We start from the raw sequence: 5373 nt of genomic DNA on the forward strand, positions 1-5373 counted from the left end.
CATGCTAAGTGGAGCAGGAAAAAGCAAAAAATTTCAGAATTGCACCTTGCAATGCGGAGAAATTACTGTTTGTGCATTTAAATATTCGTTGATTTTTGCCATTGAAAAACGTCCAGAAATGTTTGAAGCTACTGACTGAATGAAAGGAGCTGGCATCTCACTCTCTTTGAATCTTCTTTATCATGCTAAGAGGAGCAGGAGAAAGCAAAAAATTTCCGAATTGCAACTTGCAATGCGGAGAAATTACTGTTTGTGCATTTACAATATTCATTGATTTTTGCCATTGAAAAACGTCCAGAAATGTTTGAAGCTACTGACTGAATGAAAGGAGCTGGCATCTCACTCTCTTTGAAACTTCTTTATCATGCTAAGAGGAGCAGGAAAAAGCAAAAAATTTCCGAATTGCACCTTGCAATGCGGAGAAATTTCTGTTTGTGCATTCACATTATTCATTGATTTTTGCCATTGAAAAACATCCAGAAATGTTTGAAGCTACTGACTGAATGAAAGGAGCTGGCATCTCACTCTCTTTGAATCTTCTTTATCATGCTAAGAGGAACAGGAAAAAGCAAAAAATTTCAGAATTTCACCTTGCAATGCGGAGAAATTACTGTTTGTGCATTTACAATATTCATTGATTTTTGCCATCGAAAAACATCCAGAAATGTTTGAAACTACTGACTGAATGAAAACAGCTGGCATCTCACTCTCTTTGAATCTTCTTTGTCATGCTAAGAGGAGCAGGAAAAAGCAAAAAATTTCAGAATTGCACCTTTCAATGCGGAGAAATTACTGTTTGTGCATTCACATTATTCATTGATTTTTGCCATTGAAAAACATCATGTTATTCATATACCAGAAATGTTTGAAGCTACTGACTGAATGAAAAGAGCTGGCATCTCACTCTCTTTGAATCTTCTTTATCATGCTAAGAGGAGCAGGAAAAAGCAAAAAATTTCAGAATTGCACCTTGCAATGCGGAGAAATTACTGTTTGTGCATTTACAATATTCATTGATTTTTGCCATTGATAAACGTCCAGAAATGTTTGAAACTACTGACTGAATGAAAGGAGCTGGCATCTCACTCTCTTTGAATCTTCTTTATCATGCTAAGAGGAGCAGGAAAAAGCAAAAAATGTCAGAATTTCACCTTGCAATGCGGAGAAATTACTGTTTGTGCATTCACATTATTCATTGATTTTTGCCATTGAAAAACATCATGTTATTCATATACCAGAAATGTTTGAAGCTACTGACTGAATGAAAAGAGCTGGCATCTCACTCTCTTTGAATCTTCTTTATCATGCTAAGAGGAGCAGGAAAAAGCAAGAAATTTCAGAATTGCACCTTGCAATGCGGAGAAATTACTGTTTGTGCATTCACATTATTCATTTATTTTTGCCATTGAAAAACATCATGTTATTCATATACCAGAAATGTTTGAAGCTACTGACTGAATGAAAAGAGTTGTCATCTCACTCTCTTTGAATCTTCTTTATCATGCTAAGAGGAGCAGGAAAAAGCAAAAAATTTCAGAATTGCACCTTGCAATGCGGAGAAATTACTGTTTGTGCATTTACAATATTCATTGATTTTTGCCATTGAAAAACATCCAGAAATGTTTGAAACTACTGACTGAATGAAAGGAGCTGGCATCTCACTCTCTTTGAATCTTCTTTATCATGCTAATAGGAGCAGGAAAAAGCAAAAAATTTCAGAATTGCACCTTGCAATGCGGAGAAATTACTGTTTGTGCATTCACATTATTCATTGATTTTTGCCATTGAAAAACATCATCTTTTTCATATACCTGAAATGTTTTAAGCTACTGACTGAATGAAAAGAGCTTGCATCTCACTCTCTTTGAATCTTCTTTATCATGCTAAGAGGAGCAGGAAAAAGCAAAAAATTTCAGAATTGCTCCTTGCAATGCGGAGAAATTACTGTTTGTGCATTTACAATATTCATTGATTTTTGCCATTGAAAAACGTCCAGAAATGTTTGAAGCTACTGACTGAATGAAAGGAGCTGGCATCTCACTCTCTTTGAATCTTCTTTATCATGCTAAGAGGAGCAGGAAAAAGCAAAAAATTTCAGAATTGCACCTTGCAATGCGGAGAAATTACTGTTTGTGCATTCACATTATTCATTGATTTTTGCCATTGAAAAACATCATGTTATTCATATACCAGAAATGTTTGAAGCTACTGACTGAATGAAAAGAGCTGGCATCTCACTCTCTTTGAATCTTCTTTATCATGCTAAGAGGAGCAGGAAAAAGCAAAAAATTTCAGAATTGCACCTTGCAATGCGGAGAAATTACTGTTTGTGCATTCACAATATTCATTGATTTTTGCCATTGAAAAACGTCCAGAAATGTTTGAAGCTACTGACTGAATGAAAGGAACTGGCATCTCACTCTCTTTGAATCTTCTTTATCATGCTAAGAGGAGCAGGAAAAAGCAAAAAATTTCAGAATTGCACCTTGCAATGCGGAGAAATTACTGTTTGTGCATACACATTATTCATTGATTTTTGCCATTGAAAAACATAATGTTATTCATATACCAGAAATGTTTGAAGCTACTGACTGAATGAAAAGAGCTGGCATCTCACTCTCTTTGAATCTTCTTTATCATGCTAAGAGGAGCAGGAAAAAGCAAAAAATTTCAGAATTGCACCTTGCAATGCGGAGAAATTACTGTTTGTGCATTTACAATATTCATTGATTTTTGCCATTGAAAAACGTCCAGAAATGTTTGAAGCTACTGACTGAATGAAAGGAGCTGGCATCTCACTCTCTTTGAATCTTCTTTATCATGCTAAGAGGAGCAGGAAAAAGCAAAAAATTTCAGAATTGCACCTTGCAATGCGGAGAAATTACTGTTTGTGCATTCACATTATTCATTGATTTTTGCCATTGAAAAACATCATGTTATTCGTATACCAGAAATGTTTGAAGCTACTGATTGAATGAAAAGAGCTGGCATCTCACTCTCTTTGAATCTTCTTTATCATGCTAAGAGGAGCAGGAAAAAGCAAGAAATTTCAGAATTGCACCTTGCAATGCGGAGAAATTACTGTTTGTGCATTCACATTATTCATTGATTTTTGCCATTGAAAAACATCATGTTATTCATATACCAGAAATGTTTGAAGCTACTGACTGAATGAAAAGAGCTGTCATCTCACTCTCTTTGAATCTTCTTTATCATGCTAAGAGGAGCAGGAAAAAGCAAAAAATTTCAGAATTGCACCTTGCAATGCGGAGAAATTACTGTTTGTGCATTTACAATATTCATTGATTTTTGCCATTGAAAAACATCCAGAAATGTTTGAAACTACTGACTGAATGAATGGAGCTGGCATCTCACTCTCTTTGAATCTTCTTTATCATGCTAAGAGGAGCAGGAAAAAGCAAAAAATTTCAGAATTGCACCTTGCAATGCGGAGAAATTACTGTTTGTGCATTCACATTATTCATTGATTTTTGCCATTGAAAAACATCATCTTATTCATATACCAGAAATGTTTGAAGCTACTGACTGAATGAAAAGAGCTGGCATCTCACTCTCTTTGAATCTTCTTTATCATGCTAAGAGGAGCAGGAAAAAGCAAAAAATTTCAGAATTGCACCTTGCAATGCGGAGAAATTACTGTTTGTGCATTTACAATATTCATTGATTTTTGCCATTGAAAAACGTCCAGAAATGTTTGAAGCTACTGACTGAATGAAAGGAGCTGGCATCTCACACTCTTTGAATCTTCTTTATCATGCTAAGAGGAGCAGGAAAAAGCAAAAAATTTTCAGAATTGCACCTTGCAATGCGGAGAAATTACTGTTTGTGCATTCACATTATTCATTGATTTTTACCATTGAAAAACGTCCAGAAATGTTTGACGCTACTGACTGAACGAAAGGAGCTGGCATCTCACTCTCTTTGAATCTTCTTTATCATGCTAAGAGGAGCAGGAAAAAGCAAAAAATTTCAGAATTGCACCTTGCAATGCGGAGAAATTACTGTTTGTGCATTCACATTATTCAATGATTTTTGCCATTGAAAAACGTCCAGAAATGTTTAACGCTATTGACTGAATGAAAGGAGCTGGCATCTCACTCTCTTTGAATCTTCTTTATCATGCTAAGAGGAGCAGGAAAAAGCAAAAAATTTCAGAATTGCACCTTGCAATGCGGAGAAATTACTGTTTGTGCAATCACATTATTCATTGATTTTTGCCATTGAAAAACATCATGTTATTCATATACCAGAAATGTTTGAAGCTACTGACTGAATGAAAAGAGCTGGCATCTCACTCTCTTTGAATCTTCTTTATCATGCTAAGAGGAGCAGGAAAAAGCAAGAAATTTCAGAATTGCACCTTGCAATGCGGAGAAATTACTGTTTGTGCATTCACATTATTCATTTATTTTTGCCATTGAAAAACATCATGTTATTCATATACCAGAAATGTTTGAAGCTACTGACTGAATGAAAAGAGCTGTCATCTCACTCTCTTTGAATCTTCTTTATCATGCTAAGAGGAGCAGGAAAAAGCAAAAAATTTCAGAATTGCACCTTGCAATGCGGAGAAATTACTGTTTGTGCATTTACAATATTCATTGATTTTTGCCATTGAAAAACATCCAGAAATGTTTGAAACTACTGACTGAATGAAAGGAGCTGGCATCTCACTCTCTTTGAATCTTCTTTATCATGCTAAGAGGAGCAGGAAAAAGCAAAAAATTTCAGAATTGCACCTTGCAATGCGGAGAAATTACTGTTTGTGCATTCACATTATTCATTGATTTTTGCCATTGAAAAACATCATCTTTTTCATATACCTGAAATGTTTTAAGCTACTGACTGAATGAAAAGAGCTGGCATCTCACTCTCTTTGAATCTTCTTTATCATGCTAAGAGGAGCAGGAAAAAGCAAAAAATTTCAGAATTGCACCTTGCAATGCGGAGAAATTACTGTTTGTGCATTTACAATATTCATTGATTTTTGCCATTGAAAAACGTCCAGAAATGTTTGAAGCTACTGACTGAATGAAAGGAGCTGGCATCTCACTCTCTTTGAATCTTCTTTATCATGCTAAGAGGAGCAGGAAAAAGCAAAAAATTTCAGAATTGCACCTTGCAATGCGGAGAAATTAGTGTTTGTGCATTCACATTATTCATTGATTTTTGCCATTGAAAAACATCATGTTATTCATATACCAGAAATGTTTGAAGCTACTGACTGAATGAAAAGAGCTGGCATCTCACTCTCTTTGAATCTTCTTTATCATGCTAAGAGGAGCAGGAAAAAGCAAAAAATTTCAGAATTGCACCTTGCAATGCGGAGAAATTACTGTTTGTGCATTCACA

This window comes from Phyllobates terribilis, unplaced genomic scaffold (genome assembly GCF_046119375.1).
Source record: "Phyllobates terribilis strain yellow unplaced genomic scaffold, ASM4611937v1 Scaffold_8__6_contigs__length_399053987, whole genome shotgun sequence".
Lineage (NCBI taxonomy): Eukaryota > Metazoa > Chordata > Amphibia > Anura > Dendrobatidae > Phyllobates > Phyllobates terribilis.